This window comes from Miniopterus natalensis, chromosome 7 (genome assembly GCF_054644295.1).
Source record: "Miniopterus natalensis isolate mMinNat1 chromosome 7, mMinNat1.hap1, whole genome shotgun sequence".
NCBI classification, from domain to species: Eukaryota; Metazoa; Chordata; class Mammalia; order Chiroptera; family Miniopteridae; genus Miniopterus; species Miniopterus natalensis.
The window spans coordinates 24010247-24031957 of NC_142087.1; the positions used below are offsets into that span (position 1 = coordinate 24010247).

The following is a 21711-nucleotide window of genomic DNA, read 5'->3' on the forward strand; positions in this document are numbered from 1 at the left end:
ATATTGAATTAATGGAATGTGTGTGTTTATTAAGAGTGAAAATAAATATGGTCATTAAGATAGCATGTGAAACATCCAGTTCTTAAATGAACTAGAATCAATGAGTGAATTTTCGTTGTATAACTTAGTACACTCCTGAGTCTATATGGAGTTTCGCCTTGGCGTTGGCTTGTAAGTATTATGCTTTTGGGTGAAGTCATTTTGATCCTCAGGTAACTAGACCCCCGAAGGGAAGTCTAATACTGTGCTGGTTACTGAACTTCACTGCTTAGAGTGATGCAGTGAAGAGTTACCTTTTAATATATAATATTTATTGCTTTAAACACTGAAGTAAGTGCTCTTCTTAGCCTGTTATTAATGAACTGAGAGTTCAGCCTAACCTCCATGAACTGTTTAAACCAAGCACCTAGTGATATTTAAACTCACTGTAATATTTCACTTAAAATGAATCCCAGAGGTAGAGGTTCTAAGGTTGTAAGAAATCCACAGTGTTCCTGTGTACATGTATTTATTTCTTTTACGTTGTGCCAAACCTTTATAATTTATCATCAGAATGATTTCTGTGGCCTTTAACTGTCCATAGCGCTTGGTTATTTTCTCCTTTGTTATGATACCATGAGGTAAAAATGTATACTTCCAGGATTGGCCTCAGAGCTTATACTCAAGAGCCACGCAGTTGGATAGTGCATTTGTTACCTCCACAAGCATAAAAGGATGGTCTAATGGAGAGAGATCAAGCAGCCGTCAAAGCGGTTGGGGAGATGGGAGAGATCTTGGGGAAAGGGCTGCCAGGGTCAGGCCCGTGACCTTAGCGTTGGTGGGGCTTGGCCCCAGCCGCTGACTTCACGGAGCTGCGCCCATCCGCGCCCACCCGCGCACAGTCGCAGCTGTGGACAGCGCCCACGCTGAGGCTTTCAGCTCAGGCCCCAGCGCTTTCAGCTGCTCCGCCCTGGGGCGCCCCGCACCGGAGGGCTTGCTTGGCGACACTGTGGGCGCCACAGGGGCCTGGAGGGCGGCCCTCAGCTGGGAGGTAACTGTCAGTGGGAGATGATAGAGAGCCAGTGGGTGAACTCTGGCTCCCCCAGTCTCCCCCCGAGCACAGTTTGGTGGTATGACCCCCACGGCTCCTAGCAGGTCCCTAGCCAGGTTGTGCTCCAATGGCTTACGGTGGTCATCTGCCCATTAAGTGAAGCCATTATTGCGTTTTCTCTTTTCTCCTTTCCCATTTCTTCACTTGTATTTCCCCAGATAACTTCCCAAGTAAAGTGTCTTCTCCTGAGTCCTCCCAGCATCTTCCTTTGGCGGCACATGAACTGAAAGAGGCTGGTGGAGATGGAGGTAGACAGCGCAGGTCAAGCTGCAAAGGTTAAGAACAACATCAGTTTAACTGGAGCGTCAGGTTACGGTTCCAGGGCAATAAAATCGGTTAGGTCACAAGGAACGTAATGGCAGGTGAAGGATTTGGAGCTTTTCTTCCGGTAGCACAGATTTGTCTAAAGGCTTAGCAGAGGGAGGTGACGTGCTCAGGGCTCTGCTTCCAAGCAGTGACCTGGGGGTAGTGTTTGCAAGGGATGAGCAAGGGGACACTGAGTAATGCGAGCATCTGAGACCACTGTGGTATAGGAGAGGGAGTTACGCTCCTGAAGGCTGGTAAATGCTATATTTGGCAGTTGTTTGATGTGGGTGTCAGGTGACTGAAAGGCATTACACATGATGCCAGTATTTCTAGCCTTTATTGCTGGCTGGGAGGATGGTGATGGTTAGTTTAAAATAGAAAATCGAGAGGCAGAATATGTTTCAATGAGATAAAATGTCTTCAATTTGCTTCTGTGGCAAAATCTGTCCATTCCCTGTACAATATCCATTCTCCCTTTCTTTTGAAGTGTTAGAATGCTCACTTTTTCAGGCCCATGATGTGCCAGCTCAGATATCCCCCGGCTTCCTGCAGCTGGTTGTAGCCGCGTGAGTAAGCTGTGGTAGTGTGATGTACGTGGGAATGCTGTGCCAGGAGCACCCTCGTCTGGAAGCGCACCCTTCGCTGTGCCCTCGTTCTCACTGCCTGTTAGATGGAAGCACTGAGCCCAGCAGCAGGCTTGCACTCTCGGGACATTGAGGGAAGCCATGCGATAGGAATTTCTTATGACTAGGGAGACCACACCAGCCTCAAACTGCCCACCTCCGGAGTGTGTTTATATGAACAAGACATCAATTTCATCTTCTCTGAGCCACAGGTTTATTGGCTTGTCTTCTGTGGCATTTGTGCCTAATGCTAAACATCAAGTGTGAACTGAGAGGTTATCCAGGGGAGGGTGTTCAGCAGGCAGTCAGAAATGAAAGTAAATGATAGATAAGTAAATATTAACAGCAGCTAGCATTTGTGATAACTTTATGCCAGCTCCTTGTTTTGTATGCAAGGAGACACGGAGGCCTAACAATTTGTACATGAGGCACATCTGGTAAGTAGTAGAGCTGAGATTGTACCTGGATGTGCCAGAGTATAAACTCTTATTTACTAGTTTAGAACTCAGAAGAAAGCTCACAGGAATTTATTTTTAAGGAAGGGTGGGCTGAGAAAAGAATATTTAAAACTCCTGAAATAGTGAATATACAGAACTATTTATTTGCATATAACGGGTGGGATAAAAGTCAGTTTACAGTTGTTTGTATGGGAAATAATACCATAATTAAATAATACCAGAATAAACTCAGTTTTGCATACTCACAACTGTAAACACACTTTTGCCCCCCCCGTATATTTTGCAAAATTAAGCTTTATTATTACAAACACTTTGCATAATAAATATGAGATCCATAGGACTCATTAGTAACATTATGTCAATAAAAGAAATTCAATTATCAATTTGAATTGTAATAAATTGTGAATTAGAGAAGTTTATTAATATTACCCTTGATTTTTTTAGAGATATTTTACTAGGAATTCTGTCAGGCAAAAACAAATTGAGAGGCCTACAATAATTTTAATGTTGGAAAATAATTTAGAAGTTATTCAGTCTAATGCCCTGCTTTTTCAGATAAAAAACTGAAGCAGTTGAATGACCTGCCAAAGTTGTATATCTATGTTAGGGACAGAACCAAGACAATAATTCTCTCTCTGGATTCACCCTCAGTCCCCCTGTGCCAGGCTGCGGGAGGCTCCATTGTGATGTCCTCCGATTTCTCACGGATTCTGCTTTGCAGACTTGGATGTGGTCCAGTGTCACCTGTGTAGCACCTCCTAGAGCAGGGAGGCCAAGTCAAGCCAGGATCTAGCAGTGGCGGCTGCCTGTTTCAAGAGATCGCTAGGCACCATTCTTCTCTTCAGGGAACTTGGATTATGGTTCAGTGTGATTATTTGACCAAAGAACGTAGAATTTTAACTCCTCATTGGAGTGTCCAGGGCTTTCTGTGATGTGTTCCCCAACTGCTTTCCCGGCCTTCTTTCTGCTCTCGCCATAATGACCTCCTTTGCTATTCCTGGCAAATGGTAAGCGAGCTCCTGCGTCGCCTCGGGGTTGTCTCACTTACAGGCCCCTGCTTCAAATACCTACTGTCATCCTCTGTAGAGCCTAATTCTTCAGTTCCTTTAAGTGTGATTTACATGTCACTTTGTGGGGTGTAGGACTGCTGGTCTGTTGGTTTGTGTAGCCATTTGCCAATGTGCCCACCTTTGCTGCCTCCATCACTACCTGCCCAGTGCCTACAGCAGTGCCTGCCTGACCCACAGTAGGAACTCAGTAAAGACGTGCTGAGTGAATGAAGAGGACAGTATGTGAGGGACAACTTAGAAATGTAATATTCTATAATAGAGGCTTTAATCAATAGCTTTAGGTTTTCTATTCTTAATCAATAGTTTTAGGTTTTCTATGGAATTATTGTGATACAGGAGGGCTTAGTATATTAAAAGCCAAATATAAAAAATTGTTCATTTGGAGCACTTTATGTATGAGGCCTTTCCTGAGTTTTAAATCAGTAGCTGAGATGAGCTTTCTTGTTCGTCAGCTATTACAAATTTTTGGAATATTTCTGCAGTTTTGAGCTAGGTCTGGGCACTCTGCCACCATTACCTCTTGGTAGTAAATGACCCTCTAGTGGCCAGAGTAAGTTGATGTATTTTACTTATTAATAAGGTGTGAGTTGGAAGCATTTACTTCAGAGTCCAAGTCGTCGTCTTTCAATATAGAGGTTGAAGATTTTATGCATACAAATTCATAGTCATAGAAATGCATTTTCTAATAACATAGCTGTGAAATAATGATGATGAAATTGATGATGACGGTGATAGCGGTAACGTGTGTTGAACTCTTACTATATCCTTGCACTGGTCTAAGTGTGTTACATGTGTTGAATTTTTAATGAGTGTGTATCCACCGGCGGGTAGGGGAGATTTTCTTGTTAGAGGGCAGCCATTTATGTCCTTACCCAGAAGGAGTAGTGGACAGCTCTACCTACCTTCGAGGAAATTTTAATTTTATGGTCTGACTGAAGGAGATGAAATAAGTATAATAAACAGTGTTAAACAGAAGCGGTGAAAGATACATAAGACACGTCCACCAGAAAGCCTCAGGCGACTGGGACATGGCTTGTGCATGACTGGTCATTAATGTGTAATAAGCAATGTCTTCTGATAATTTTTCCATGTATTTTAATAAGAGAATAAACACAAGGCTTTTTATTTTGCCTGTCAAGTATTTCATTTTCTAATATGACGAAGGTCACAAAAAACGGAGAGAAAAATGGACTTTCTTGAGTTAGAAAAGGGTGAAATTTGTGAAACAAGCCAAACAACAGATAAATTATTTTGAAAAGGTGCCAGTACTTTAGGACACAGAGAACTGCCGAGTCACAGGATCATAAAACGCAGTCCTCGCCAGATAGGAAGCTGGCCATTGCTAGTGAACCAAAGCATCCGCCTTTTTAAAAAAAAATTTTTCTGAAGAAGTGAAATGACCCACAAAGCAGAAAATTTTAGCAACCAGCTATGGCAGCAATGCAGTGAAATGGCCAGTGTACTTGCTGCTTCTCTCACCAAGACATGTTAGCATTCCGCAGGAGCGGCTGGAGAACTGATTTGGTTGTATGTGATTTGACAGAGCAAACTTTTATTTTTATTTTTTGTAACCCAGGAAAGCAGTTCCCAGAGGATTTAAAAGTTAGAGAAATTCATCAGGCAATTTTCCTGTCCCCAATGTGGCTGTATCTATGAAAATGGCTTGCATACATAGTTAATGTTGTGACATTATGGCAGAAAATACAGAATACCTTTAACCATTGTTGTATATCACTGAAGACATACATTTAGAAGTTATAGGGGATTTATGAGTTTACAGCTTAGTTTTAGTCATTATGTTTTTATTGCCAATAAGTTACAAATACAGAGGATAAATGGATCCAAAATTAATCTTGTGATTGACTTGGTTGAAAGATATGGAACGTCTAATTTAAGTTCTCAAATTCCATAATACTATTCGCTAGTTGACAATATTTGCAAAGCAAAGAGAAAAAAATGCCATAGTGTACCTTGCAAAATACATACAAGGTGTTGTCAAATTAAATGAAGCAAACTGAAATTATTTTGAACCTTGTCTTGAGTTTTTATATTTAAGGCTATCTATCATTTTCTAACTCAACTCAGGTACTGGTTCTTCAGAAAAAGCTCCCCTGATCCCTACATCCACAGCCATCCCTTCCACAGTATTAGGTCCTTCTGTTATACACTCTAACAGCACTCTTACCTCTCATTTCTGGCGCTGGATCCACTTGCAGTGATTGGTTAAAAGTCTCATATCCCATGTTCATTGCAGCATTATTCACAATAACCAAGATATGGAAACAATTTAAGTGTCCATTGATTGATGAATGGATAAAGAACATGTCATTTTTTGTGGCTGAATAATATTCCATGTGTATATATGATTCAGTCATGTAAAGAAGGAAATTCTGCCACTTGTGACAACATGGATGAACCTGGAGGACATTATACTAAGTAAAATAAACCAGATAGAGAAAGACAAATGCTGTATGGCCTTACTTACATGTGGAATTTAAAAAAGCCAAACTCATAGAACCAGAGTGTAGGACAGTGGTTGCCAGGGGCCGGGGAATGAGGAAGTTGGAGAGATGTGGGTGACAACTTTCATAAGGTGAATAAGTTCTGGGGATCTAATGTACAGCATGGTAACTACAGTTAATAATGCTGTGTTGTATACTTGGAATTTGGTAAGAGAGTAGATCTTAAGCATTTTATCATACCAAACAAAAAAAGAGAAAATGGTAACTATGTGAGATGATGGATGCGCTTAGTTAGCTTGATTATTGTAATTCTTTCATAATGTATATGTAATCTAATCACCACATTGTATACCTTAAATTTATACAATTTTTATTTGTCAATTATACCTCAATAAATCTGGGAAAAAGTATAAAGTCTCTCATATTGACTTTTCTGTAAATTCCCCAAGGTCAGGATGATGTCAGTCTTGTAAACAACCTAAAGTGAACCCAGGACACTATTCCATCGGTGCTTCCTTCTCTCCTGAATCATCACTTTTACTGTCTTTATTGGCATATGCTATCAGCACACAAATATGCTATTATTTGTTCTTTTTAAAAATCTCTCATTTCCCCCAATTTTATCTTTCTTACAGCTTGTCAGCAAAACTCCTTAAAATGGTGGTGCACATTTGCCTACCTTCAATTTGTCTTTTCCCGCCCCTCTCTGACCCACTCCACTGTAGCTGGCCTTCCCCCCCACCCCCCATCACTCTCCTGAAACTGCTCCGACCAAGATCACCAATAAGTGCTAATGGTCATTTCTCATTTTCCTGTTCGTATGTCAGGGGCTCTTAGTATAGAGTCCCGATATTTTTTCCAATTAAATCAGGTACAAGATAACTCCATTGAGCTGACTTCTTCCACAGATGATGTGTTGATAACTGTATTAGTTTCTTAGGGTGGCCGTAACAAAGAACCACAAACTGGATGGCATAGAACAGAAAGTTACTCTCTTGTAGTTCTGGAGGCCAGAAGTCTGAACTCAGCTGTCAGCAGAGATGCACTGCCTCAGGCTCTAGGGAACCCTTCCCTGCTTATTCCAGCTTTTGGTGGCTCCGGGTGTTGCTTGGATGGTGGCTGCATAACTCCAGCACCTACCTCCATCTCCACATGGTCTTCTGCTCTTTGTCTGTGTGTGTCTTTCCTCTTTGTCTCTTGTAAGGGCAATTGTCATTAGATTGAGGGTCCAGCTAGATGATCTAGGATGATGTGATCTCAGTACCTTAGCTAAATTATATCTTCAAAGGCCCTTTTTCCAATTAAGCTACAGTCAAGATTCTGTGGAGTAGAATGGATGTATCCTTTTTGTGGAGGTGTGGTGTGACCATTCAACCTCCTACAATAACGATCCCATTGTTCAGTGTTTCATTCATAGTAGAGGTATGATATGGTTTACTATTATAATCAGAATGGCAGCTTAACAAATAATTAAATTTTCATTATTGAGCACTTCCCATGTGTCAGGTGCTGTTCTAGATCCTAGAGAGAGAGTGGTGAGCAAATCCCTAGTCTCATGGAGTTACATTCTAGTCTGGGAAGAAACAGAATTATCCATTGGTCTAAGTGTATTACTTAAAGTACATTTCCTAAAGTCATAAAAATAATTTTAAAAAAGATTTTGTGAAAGAGAGGAAGGGAGAGGGAGAGAGAAACATGGATGTGAGAGCAACATCAATCGGCTGCCTTCTGCATGCCCCCTATGGGGGATTGAGCCCATACCCTGGGCATGTGCCTTGACCAGGAATCAAACTGGCAACCTTTCAGTGCACAAGATGATGCCCATCCAACTTAGCTACACTGGCCAGGGCTATAAAAATCATTATAAACTTGTAATTAAGCTGCCAAAGTCATAGTTGTATAAAATCCAGAGCATACAGAATACAAAACAATAATTTTCTACATTCATTGCCAGGCTGCATATTAGATGTTTTACCCATGTGTTAGAGCAAAAGAAAAATCCAAGTGCCAGAAGTCTGGTTAAATTTATATTTATCCTTGACAAGTGACACAAAGCTATGTTAGTGTGATTATAAACCCCCCGAGTAAGTAAGAGAGCGTAGCATGATGACCCTGTTTCCTTCATTAATGTTTTATTTACACCACATTATTAGTCTAATTAAAATAAATATAAACATGTACCATCATATCATGAAGCCAATTTCAGATTAACTTCTGTTTCTTTGTAAGATCTCCCCTGCTTCCTCCGTCTCTAAAGGACTTACTTATGCTTTCTTGTCTACGGGTTCTAAACTGTATACGTTATTATTTTTATTAACACTTATTGAGCATCTATGATACACCTAGGAGCTTGGCACTTCACCCCATTACCCTAGCATTAACTGTCACCCTGTGCTGGGACAGTCTGTCTCCACATGCACCCCACTACTGGACAGCAAGCTCCTCAAGAGCAGAGGCCAAGTCTTCTCAGTTTCTGATTCCTCAGCACTTAACACATATATGACACGTAATAGATACTCAGAGGTGAGTTGAATTTAGTCAGCTGTAGGCTTGGCAACTACCAGGAAAATGATTACTTGGATGGTGAGTAAACTTGCCATGTCATCAGGCTGCCTGGCACCGAATCCTTCTTTGCCAATTGAAATATCTTGGCATCCTCATATGAGAAGAACAGAACAATATTCATGAAAGGCTACATTACCTGCTGAGCATAATTTCTGTAAAGCACTCAGAGTGCGCCTAGCTCATAGTAAACACTCAGTAAATCTTAGTCATTAACATTGCTTGGTTTTATTTTTAGTATTATTGCTTTAAACACATATCCTGAAAATACAAGGGATTTTTATATCATGTCGATCACTTTTAATTGAAACCCACGGAAGATTCAGTTGGCAGGACCTAAGGTTTGAAATTATAGCCCCACGATGAATAGAAATCATAACTCATGGCTCAAATTTTAAAAGCGACTAAGTGTGTTATTTCAGTGACATGCCCGGCAAGAATTGTCCATATAAAGTACATATTTTTATAAAAAGAAAAATAAGTGGTGATGCTTTCTAAGCCTCTACTATTTCTCAAAACTACTCTTGGGATGTTATCCTTAACTTTTTTATTTTTTATAGTTCATACCTGACAATTCGCCATATTAAATATTTCTTATATGCATCTCTTCTCTCTTTGTCAGTTTGTCAATTCTTTCTTCACATAATCACTTTAAAATCATAGAATTTAAGCAATAAGTCACAATAGTACGTATATAAATGAATATTGCATTTAAATTATAATACTCAATATATGTTTTAATGAAAATACTTTTGAACATTTTCCTCATTAAAAATAACCTATTGCCCGGCCAGGTGTGGCTCAGCGGTTGAGCGTCGACCTAGGATCCAGGTGATCGGGGTTCGATTCCCTGTCAGGGCACATGCCCGGGTTGCGGGCTAGCCCATCAGTGACTCTCATCATGATGTTTCTATCACTGTCTCTTCCTCTCCTTTCCTCTCTCTGAAATCAATAAAGATATATTTAAAAAACAACAACAACCTATTAATTTTTCATTTCCCGTAATTATATTGTCATTGAGCAATGAGATTTTTAGTACACTAATATTATTTGAAAGTATATATTTCTAGGGACTACATATATAGACTGCTGAGAGAAAGCATTGAATGTGTTATGGTTACAGACTTGAGAACCAGTTTTCCAGGACTCGAATATGGATTCTGCTACTTATCTCTGTGTAGCTGTGGGTAGAATAATTAACCCCTCTGTGCCTCAGTTTTTTCATCTATAACACGAAGATGTTATTGACTAACAGAGTTGCTGTGAGCATTAAATTAGTTAAATCATTTAAAGCAGTTAGAAGAGTGCCTGACACATGGAAATAACTGAATAAATACTAGTTTTTCAAATTATTGAGAGAGACTGGGCAAAGGGTTGTTTTTTCTCTTTCACTTTGAGAGGGCAGCATGGACAAGTCACACAGATAGGAATCTGTGGGATTTTTACAGGGATAAGACATGCTGATAAAGGGCAATTGGGTAAATGCATCTGGAGCCAGGTCCTAGAGGTCCTGCCCTCAACATTCCCAGAAGCCACACCACCACTGTATCCCACAGCTTGTCTCCAAGAATATTGACAGACTTGCCACACTTGGGGTTTGAACTCTGTTCTATAGACAAAAGGAAACGATAAAGGTAAGTATGGAGGCTAGTGCATGTGTTTTAGCACCACACTTCCTGGAATTGGTTTGTAGTTCTTTTTTTTGCCCGAGTTTCATCATCGATAATAATAATGATTCCTGTATCATAAGGTGTTGTGAGGAATGAGGTAATGCAGGTGATATATTTGGGACACTGTCTGGCTAATAGTAGTTGCTCAATGGAAATGAGCTGTTATAAATTGTGAGCAGAGGTGTGATGTGATCAGGTCTGTGTCTCTTTATATAATTCCAGGCAAAGGAAAGTACATGATCTTTTTTCGATATGAGAACAGAGAGGGAATGAGAAGTTTGCATAGGAGCCATGATTAATGAACATCTTGCACTTCAGCTACTTTTTCACAGGGTTAGCCTGAGACGGGTCATTGCTGAAGCTACGGCAGCTCTTTCTGAGCTTCCAGGGGATGTTGGTACCATGGAACCTCCAGCCCTGTCCTGAGCAGCTAGGAAGCCCAGAGCGCGTGTAGAGGACCACATCTAAAGCTCACAGGGAGGACTGCCTCCATGCCATAGGACATTTTCATATAGATTAGGAAAAGGTATTCCTTTTTCTGGGGGCAGATAGCCCTGTAGCAGGACACATGGCTGAGTAAGAAGAGTCCAGGACTTGCCCTCTTGGCCAGACAGCTTCAGGCAGCACACGGCCTGAGCAACCAAACTCTCTGTCCTGGCCAGAGAACACTTGAGATTAGGAGAAACTCTGCCTCGCCAGTGAACCATATACATTATTTGTGTCGGTTTACCCAGCCCTTGAATTTGGGGTAGTCTTATGATTTACTTTGATTAGTAGAATGTGATAAAAGTAACTCTCTGTAACTTCTAAAGCTAAAGTTTAAAAACGCTGAAGCTTCCATTTTACTCTATTGGAATTCTGCTCTGTGAACATCATGTACAGAAGCCCAGTCTAGCCGACTAGAGGATGCAAGGTCATGCAGGGGAGAACAGAAGTGCCCGAGTTGACAGCCAGCACTTCTTGGCAGCTGCATCCCAGCAGGAGCAGAAGAGCAACTGCCTAGCCACCGAATTGCTGACCTGTAGGATCTTGAGTGAGAATAAATGGGTTTTGTTTTAAACTGACATTTTTGGTGTTTTGTTACATAGCGCTAGATAACTGATACACCTATGTAGGCCAGAAGGGAAAGAGCAGAGGTAATTCTCAAGCTAAAACTCATCTCTAATGCCTGCATTCCCTCAGATTCCAGTAATAAAACCTTGAGTCAGTTACTGCACTATACAGATCAGTTTGTTCTTAGAAGTATTATCTACAGAGATTTCCATGATAGTTTCTGATCCTCAGATGTGTTGGAAATGCCTGCTGGCTGATTGCCTTTCTGGTTACTGTGCTTCATGAACACTTCAATAAAAGACTCAGAAAATTTAAACATGGAAAGCTGCTAAGTCCTTGCCTAGCCACCATTATCACCAAGAGTCCCCTGTTACATTTTCGATAATAATGTCCGTATTTGAAAAAGAGTAACTCCTACAAGCACTAGATGAACCAGAAACTTAGGAGTAATGAGCCAGTAGAAAGTGCAGCAGGAATCTCAAGAATTGAGAAACTAGAAAGTAGTGACACGCTCTGTGTAATTGAAAATATAAGTAAATCACATCTAGTTCATAGGTAAAATTAAATGAAAAAATGAATATTTGCATTTTGGTCAATCTTACTCTTATTTTTTTTGATTTCCCAGTGATTTTTTTCCCCTTTAGTTATAAGCTGCAGAACCAGTAATTTTGATGCCAAATATGGAGACAGTTCTTGGAATCACGTATTTCTCTCCCTTCTTCCCTCTTTCCTTCCTGTCTTTCTTTTAACCTAATGTCTTCCATTAAAAGGGAGTGCGCAGTGAATGCCAACTGCATTCACACTGGATTCCGCATGGACCTTCCACTCCAGTCTCTAATGCTTTCCCCTTGCAGATCAGAGGGACAAGCCCAAGCAGTCTACTCTACGTGTCCTGGGACCCCAGCCTGGCCTTGCTGGGTCCCCAAGGCTGAAGGTGTCTCTCAGGTCCACAATACTCATCTCCCCACAGGAAATGGGAAAAGAGTAGAAAATGCGTGCTCCCTTGCACAGTGTGATATTGATCCTTTACTAAAGACTCCCTGTTCGGGTTCTGTGACCCCCTCGAGTTTAGAGCTCTTCCTGAGAAGGGCTGGGTAGAGGCTGCGCTGATGGTGGGTGGAAGAGCTGCCCTTTGAGATTAAATGAAGAGAGTAGAGAGCGTGTAGCTTGTGTTCATTATGTTACTATTAATAGATACAAAAATGGGTAAGTTATGGTAAAAAATGTAAAATCCATTCAGTAAGGTGGAGAAAATATTAGTGAGTATATTGCACAGTTGTTACACTTGGGCAGTGTGGGATCAAACTGAATCTGGATCATGGCTTAGCCACCTGCTAGCTGGATAAATTGGGCAGCTCGTTTCTAAGCCCTGGTCTCCTTACCTGTAACATCGGAATAATCGTAGGGCCTGCCTTATGGGATTACTATCAGGGTTGAAGAACATAATGCATTTAAGGCATTTAGCACATGCAGAGCCCACAGTCAGTGCCCACTAAAGGTAGGTACTATTGTGGCACAAATCTTTTGTTCAGAAACTGAGGCAGCTTAAATTTTAATTTGTACAGCATTTAAATAATTTAGTTGAAGCACCAACTAATAAAATCCCATTACTTTATCTAAAAACTACAATAAAATCAATACAATTTATAACTAGTATCAGTGTTTTTCAAAAAAATATATAAAAATTGAGAGACAGGACAACATCATTAGGTGATACAGTAAATAGAAACATAACAAAGGATTTAGGTAAAATCATTTATAACCTTGCTAAAAGGGAAGGGTATTGTCAGGGAGAAATTTTTATCAAGAACTTATTTAAAATGAGTGCAATCTCATGTGTCCAAATTTTTCAAATTGCTGAATCTAGTGGTTACTTGTCAGTCTTTATCTTACCTGACTTAGCATTTGACACAACTGATCGCTCATTTCTCCTTGAAACACATTCTTTACTTGGCTCCTAGGACACCACATACACCTGGCTTTCCTTCTGTCTGCTTCTTATCAGCCTCTGCTGGCTCCTCCTCATCTGCCCAGCCTCTAAATACCGGAGTTCCCCAAGGAACAGTCTTTGTGTCTCTTTTCTAACTACATTCACTGCCTAGGTGATTTCATTCAGTTTCACAAATTTAATTACAATCTATATTGAAATATATAGATGAATATATGTAGATATAGATAGGTAAATAGATATAGATATATGGATATACATACACACATATATGCATACATAGTCACTCCCAAATTTATATTTTTCATGCATATCTCTCCCCTTAATTCCAGACCCCCATACCAACTGCCTATTTTATATCTTCACTTGAATGTTCAACTCATGTCCAGAATTCACTCCTTTTGTTTTCGTTCCCATCTCAGTTAGTAGCAAGTCTTGAGTCTCTTTTTTTCTCACATGTAATGTCATGTAGTTTATCAGCAAACCTTGCCAGTTCTACCATCAATGTGTATATTGGGGGAAAGGGGTGTGTGCGTGTGAGAGAGACAGAGAGAGAGAGAGGGAGAAAGCTTAAGCAAGAGTGAGAGATTGATTTAAATATCTGCAAGGCCAAGAGAATAGTATCAGCGAAGCCATTTTACAGTGGTATCGGTTGAGTGAAGACTTTGCAACCCCCTTTCCTCTGTCACCCTTCTTTCATTTAGGCCTAGAGAGGTGAGTTTACTACAGTCCATAGCTAAGGGAGGAGGAAGGGTAGTCTGACCTTTTAATGACGATAGAAGGGCTGCTTAAGGTACTATACTGAACTTTTATTTGCTGATTTGAGACTATGTTCTGCAGCTAAGCATTTTTATATTACCTAAGTATGTTCAGAAATATCATAGGACCTGCTAGAGTTTTTATCCACTGGTAAGGGAAAAACCTGCCCCAGTGAATGTATTTTAAAAAGACAGTGGGAAACAAATATAACGTTGTTTTTGGATGACATCCTATGATTTACATTCCATATTATATTCCGTTGTGCAATGCAGTGATTGTGCTTATAAGGAAAATGTTGATCTTCAGTAAATATAGATTTTATAATATCACTAATTTTTAAGTCAGTATTGATATTTGGATGTATTACTTTCCTGCCTTTTAGAGCATAATAAAGTTATTACTTAAGTCATTGATTGATGTTCCTTAAACCTCAGATAATTTGAAAATTATTATAAATCTATAAGTTAAATCCACCAATTAAATGATCTTTTCTATGGGACATTATGAAAGTTGAGATTCTATTTGAAGAGGTTGAAAAAGTGTAGGCAGTCTCTAGTCTTGATGTGGCCATGAGGTTGCCTTAACTGAGGAGGTTTTTTTGCTGTGCTTTTTCTCTCCCCTCATCTGAGTCCTTGGAAAAGAAAGGATGTCTTCAGTGCATGTTAAAAGCTTGACAGATTGATTTATTTCTGCCTCTCAGTTGAAAATGTTGCTCTAAACTAGAGAAATGAATAGGGTTTTTTTGTAGACTGGCTTGACATATGTTTTCAGGGACTTCCTTGGATCATGTCATGTAACGGATCAATCAACAGGCATGTTTTTGTGTATCCACTAAATTCTTAGTACCATGGTTGGCACCACACGATTTGGAATTCCTTCCAAATAAATTCGATAAATTTTCATTGAGTACTATCCAATGTCAGGAACAGTGCTAGGCTCTGACACCATGTACTCTAATAGTGAGTCTAATCATAGGAATGTCAATTGTGGAGTATAAACAAAGCTGAGTAGTAATGCTGATGAAGAAATGATTCACTCTAACTGAAAGGATTAAGGAATCAAATCTAATAATATCTATTATTTATTGATAACCCAAGATGGCCTTTTCTGAATTTACTTTTTTAATGTTTTTATTGATTTTTTAGAGAGATTGAGGAAGGGACAGGAAGAGAGAGACAAAAACGTTGATGTGAGAGAGGAACATCGATCAGTTGCCTCCTGCACACACCCGGACCAACTGGGGACCAGACCTGCAATCTGGGCATGTGCCCTGACCTGGAATCAAACCAGCGACCTTTCGGTGCATGGGATGGCGCTCAACCAACTGAGCCACACAGGCTAGGGCTGAATTTATATTTAAAAGGCCTCCTGGGGTAGTTATTATGTCCTTATTTTTTTGATTAGAGGTTCTAAATGCTTAGGCAACTTGTCCATAATATGTAGCTAGAAGGTGTCAAAATCAGCAACTAGAATCTAGGTCTGTTTGATTTCAAAGCCCATACTCATTTTTGCCGTTGGCTACACTGTGGTGTCTGAGTTTGTGCAGGACCATTCCAGATTGAAAGGAGCCATAAAAGTAGAAGTACAAACTCAAGAAGGAAGTTTTCACAGATAGATGGTTCTATTGTGGTTAGACTTTTATGGCTTAGAAGGGTTGGAAAGACTGGAGGCATATTGTGGAAGATCTTGAATTTCATGCTAAGAGATTAGTGTTCATTCTGGGTACCTAAGGAGAAGCCACTTGAAAAAAAAATATGAAAGGACAAATAGACAGTGGCATTATTGAATAAATACTAATTGTCTGATGTAACTCAGTGTTCTGAAAAAGTAGACTTTTAGTACTGGAAAGCTTACTGTTCAAAACAGTGCCATTGAGAATCACTTGGTAAACTGAATTGTCTTGTCTCAGGTTCACAGAAGGATTTTTCACATTTAGATTTGCCAGAAAGTGATGAGTGCTTTCACAGTTTTTGCCTTGTAAATGACTTTATTTGTCCTTTGATGTGCATCTTGCATTTTGATATTTTCTTATCATGGTTGTTGGAGATGGTCATCGAAAGAACATGACCAGTGGTTGACCTGAGAGCTGGCCCTGGGCAACTGGAGGTTCCTCACCCATTCCCCTGTCTTCTGAATGTCCGTGGCGCGCGCTGTACCCATAGCCAGAGCTATTTCAAGGACATAACCTTGAGATAGTAAGAGGGTTTTGAAAGCATCTGGACTGAATATGTGACTGAAAATCCTGTTTAGGTTTTTATATAATATTTTAAAATTCTGCTGGGGGGCGGGGTGGCAATCTACTTGTCTTAAGGCTGCCCAAGACAAGCCTTGTTTGTCAGTTCCCTTGTTTATTAAAGCTGCCACCTACCAATCAGGACTGCTTCGCCTCTGTCTTTGGTCTCTGCTCGCTTTCCATGTAAGAGGGCCAGTTTGTGAACCAACGATAGTTAGAGATTTTCCTGAGATAGCATCTCCCTACCTGTGGTTGCTGCAATCTACTGCAGGATGTGTGCTGGTTGGTATCATTTCTCAACTATTGATTTCAATTACCTTATCTGGTAGATCCTTAGGACAAGAAGGGAGAAATACAATACCTAATTCTGAAAAAAAGGCTTTTTAAAGGAAAGATGTGCTTGAGTGCAGATGGAACTGTTTTCTGTTCTAACATGAAAATCATGCCCATCTACATTCATTGATTGGTATTGATGGTGTCACAGTTTCTATGGACATTAGATCACCAAGGTCTTGATGTCACTTGTACTTTTAGCCCTGAGGATACTTGTAGTTTGTCAGCAGTTTAGGGGCAGTGGCTCCTCTCTGATGCTTGTGACTTCTTAGCCCCATGGGCTTAGGTCCTCATCTTGAAATGGCGCCATCTATCTTTGATCACTGCTGTCATTTCCTAATAACCCGCAGCTTCGGGCTGTTTGGCTGTGTTGCTTTAGAGTTGTTTTTTGCTGCTTACCTTGCATGTGGCTGTTCCAGTTCATCTCATCTCACTTTATAAGAAGTTGCTTAGGAATTCTGTTATGATCTATCTAACTTTGCTCTCCTAACCCCATGAAACAGAGGTATGAGCAACATGCTTCGGTGATGGGAAGTTGATCAAATGCTTTGAATACATGGATCCACTGATGTTTTGAATATCAGGGATGAAAGCAGCCTTCATCCTTTCACTTCATCTTATTTTAAAAAGTAGAATGTACTAAAAAATAAAATGGGGAAACTCAAAAAAGTAGAATGTACTGTGTTCCTTATTCTAAATGGGAATTTTAGAAACAGATCTACTGCCTGTGGAATGCTAATGTTAACAGTTTCTTCTATTATTTCAGGTAATCTAAAAAATATATTCATAGTCCATATGTATATAATTTTACATTCTATTTCTTTAATTTAACAAGGTATGATTGGTAGTTTTTAATATAGATTATTCATAAATGTAATTTTAATGTTTATATGCTATTTAGAAAGGACTTTCACACCCTAATTTACTCAGCCAAACCCCTATTGTTATGTTTTTAATATTTTAATGCATATTAGTAAATTGCCTTGCAAAACCACCATAAAAATTCACATTCTTATTAGCAATGTACGATAATGCCTATTTCATCAAACCATGCTCATCCATAGTTACTCTAATTAGAACCATTGTTTTTGGTAATCGGCTGGACAAGAAATGCTATCTTCTAATTGTAATTTGCATTTATTAGACTTCTAGCAAGGGTAAAAAATTGACATATGTTTTAAAAAACTCTATCCCTTATTACAAAGTTTCTGTTTATATTCTTTGTCCCTTACTATATTAGTTTCTCCACCATTTTCTTGCTGGTATGTATAGTTTTCGTAGTAAATATTTTAAGTCTTTGTCATATTACTTGCATCTATTTTAGTTTTACGTTCAGAAGCTTTACATTTTTATGTAGTCAGATGTATAGATTGTTTTTCCTGTGATTTATTCTTTGTTAGTTTCTCAGTGAGGCATGTATGCACCTCTGAGTAACAGACACCTTAACAGTAACTTACATAAGAGAGTTCTGTTGTTGTTGCATAAATGGACATACATAGAAATTGGGATGGCAGTAGGTTAGTCGCTCAGGAATATTTCAGTACCAGGCTCTTTTTTTCTCTTTTTACTCTGACATCTTTAATCATTAAAGAAAAAGTTTCTTCTATAAACAATCTCTTCATTGAGGAAGCTGAGGCTCAAAGAAGTTAAGTGATTTGTCTCTGTCACTCAGCGAATTGGTGTAAGAGTCCTGTGGCCTCTCTAGTCTCAGTCTCTACACTCTTTCTCTTACTCTGTGCCATCACTTGATCTTTTGTTGTACATCTCATATTGGTATGTGCTAATATACCATGTGCTAATGGTATATTATACATGCCTAAATATGACTTTGCTCTGCACACCTTCAAGATGTATCCAGGCAAATAATGCACTATCATTTAACCTCTCAGCTATTCAAATATTTTGTAATCGATAAAATATTTTATGGTATTATAACATGGCTAAAATTCAATATCCGCTCAACTAAAAGCCTTATTTACTCTAATTATATTTTTGCAGATGTAACAGACTTTTAGAGAGAAAAAGCCCAAACTTTTAAGAGCTCACTTCAGTTTTTATTTTATATATTAAAGCCTAATGCATGGTAGTGGATCCAGAAATTTACTGAAGTGAAATATCAGACAAGCTGACTTTGATTGGCCAAAGAAAGAAATGCTATCAACATCTGCAAGCCTCTCACAGGCAAGACTCAAATTATTTATTTTATTTGTATTTATTGTTAATAGTAATACAAATGTCCTCCATTTTCTCCCCTGTGCCCCCTCCACTCAGCCTCTACCCCCACCCCAGGCCTTCCCTACACTATTGTCTGTGTCCATGGGTTATGCATATATGAGTTATGCATATGTGCGTATTTGTTCTTTGGTTAATCTCCTTCCATCCCCTCTACCCCGCTCCCCTCTGAGATCTGTCATTCGTTCTGTGCATCCATGCCTCTGGACCTATTTTGTTTATCAGTTTATTTTGTTCATTAGATTCCACATATAAGTGAGATCCTGTGATATTTGTTTCTCTGACTGGCTTATTTCCCTTGGCATAATACTATCCAGGTCCCTCCATGCTATCCCAAAGGGTAATAGATCCTTATTTTTTACAGCAGCATAGTATTCCATTGTGTAAACGTACCACAGCTTTTTTACCCACTCATCTACTTATGGGCACTTGGGCTGTTTTGGGATCTTAGCTATTGTAAACTGCACTGCTTTGAACATAGGGGTGCATATATTCTTCCTGATTGGGGTTTCGGGATTCACAGGCAGCTCTAAATCAGTACATGACACCTGTATACAAAGCATTCAACTTGAACCAATGGTAACTGAGCTTATAAGTTAGTTGGAAAGACGAGCAATAGACAATATTTTAAACCATAAAGGATGTTGGAAACAACTCTAAATTAAATGCCACACAGTAGGGCATGTCCACTTTCTAAGTGAATAGACTACATCCTGTTTTCTTAACTTTACTTATTTGGAATTGACATCATGATTTTTGTCTTAACTCTAAACATTATGTATAAGTTATTTAATATTATTTTAGATAAATGTTAATGTAATAGTTTACTTTTAAAATAGCTTTAAGTTTATTTACTTTTGAAAGTTAACTTCTTTTAAGTTAATAATATCCACGAACACATGAGTTTCATGTTCTAGCAGTACTTTTTTTTTAAGCTATACTCCTTTTTAGCACCAAAATCTATATATAAATCTATTGAAATTTAAAAAAATGGTTCCTATGTGTCATCTGAAATCATCATGTCTCAGTCTTTGAGAAACACTGGCTTACACAATCAGTTACTATGGAATTTAGATAAGGAGCAGTAGAACAAATTTGCAATGACTCTGTTAAAAATGTGAATGAAAGAACCCTCTGGCTTCCCTAAGGTCATAAGAAGAATTATGGCTCAGATATATTATCTGTCAGGTAATAGCATATTAATAAGGATTTCTTTGTTGTTAGTAGATATTTTATATAATCTAGCTTTAAAAAAACAGCCTTCAAATAGAAAGCCTTTCATGGGTATTGAAAGGACTTTCATTTAATTCTTAATTTTTCAATAATAGATTTAAGAGGTGGATGAGGTTACACATTTCACTTTCATAATCATCTTCGCTTAATCTGCTGAAGTCAGGAATGCATTAATACAGCACAGCACAGTATTTCTTCTGGGCTGCTTCATAATTTGTTCAGAAAGATTGCAAATCTTACTAAAAGCAATTCAGATACTTCAAAAGGAGCTCGTCATTCATGATTAAAGACACATAAGCCTAAAGAAGTGTCTTCAGCTAATTTTGAAGAATTATTGAAAGATTTGGGGAAGCAGCCCTCTTAACCAAATATAACAAAATTTAGAATTCTGTTTACAGTTAGAGATATCTACGCTTTTATTCATTAGCTCATAAAATCTGGACGACAGATTGAAGAGAAACATTTTAAAATGTTAACAGTTTTGAATGGAAGCCTTTCTGAAATGTATTCTACATTCCCATACCTTCTTAAACAAATAATACCGAGCATAATGCGCGTTCTCTTTATGACTCAGGATCATCATTTATGAGCTTCCATTACTGCACCATACTCTCACCTGGTTTTGTGGATTTTTTGTTTTTTAGTTTCCTTGTCTCTGTTTTCCATTAGCTTGATTTTGCAAGTATTATGCTTGTCTTTTGAATAAACCTCTACCTTAACTCTACAGTTGGCTTCTCCCAGTTTTCTGGCCTCAGCATCAGATAATGGAGTTATTTAATACTGTATGTCAAATGAGAGTGTCCTGAGAGGTTTGTCAGATGTGTCCTTGTAGCATCAGAGTGGAGATTTCAGGAACTCTTTCTACTTCTCATTCAGGGTAGTGTTGTGGGGTTTCAGCTATGAGAGGGTTAAAATGTAAGTAAATGAGTTACTCAGTGAACTGTTTTCTGGGTTTTGTTTGTTAGTTTTGTTCCTGAATAATGATAACTTTAACAGTCCTTCATCACACTTTGGGCTCTACAGTTTGAGGGCACTCGCATACGCCAGATGGAATTTTGTCTGAGCTGTCTGGGTTTACCACTGTTTTTCATCTTTGTGACTGTGCAGTGAAGACCTGCTGTAAATGTTTGGAAATTTTTGAATTTAAACTTGAACATCTATGAACTTGCTAGGACATAATGCATAAAGGGAATAAAAGAATATTCCCTTTTTAAAAAAATATATCTTTATTGATTTCAGAGAGAGGAAAGGAGAGGGAGAGAGAGAGATAGAAACATCAATGATGAGAGTCATTGATTGGCTGCCTCCTGCATGCCCCCTACTGGGAATCAAGCCCGCAACTCGGGCATGTGCCCTGACCAGGAATCGAACCCCGATCGCCTGGATCCTAGGTCGATGCTCAACCACTGAGCTACACCCAGCCGGGCTCCCTTTCTTTTTTAACTTTGCTGTTTAGATAGAGAGCATCTGTCTTTGTCGGTGGAGCTCCGTATCCATTTATACTTCACATCCTAGTTGTGTGTGTGTGTTCACACGTATGCACACACTTACTCCCCCCACCCCAAACACACAGAGCAATCACATTTATTATAATTTCCAGAATTCTCTTGTGTGGAATCAAAATGTATCCAATAAGGAGATCCAGGAAGTTATGTTCATGTGCACCAAGGAGACAGTCT

At 39.1% G+C, this 21711-nt stretch overlaps 1 protein-coding gene across 1 annotated transcript in view; it reads left to right on the top strand.

The window, feature by feature from the left end:
• The window catches only part of LOC148092724 (ADP-ribose glycohydrolase MACROD2-like), a 436834-nt gene that overhangs the window by 250333 nt on the left and 164790 nt on the right, over positions 1-21711 (top strand). The gene's annotated exons all lie outside the window — the stretch shown is intronic.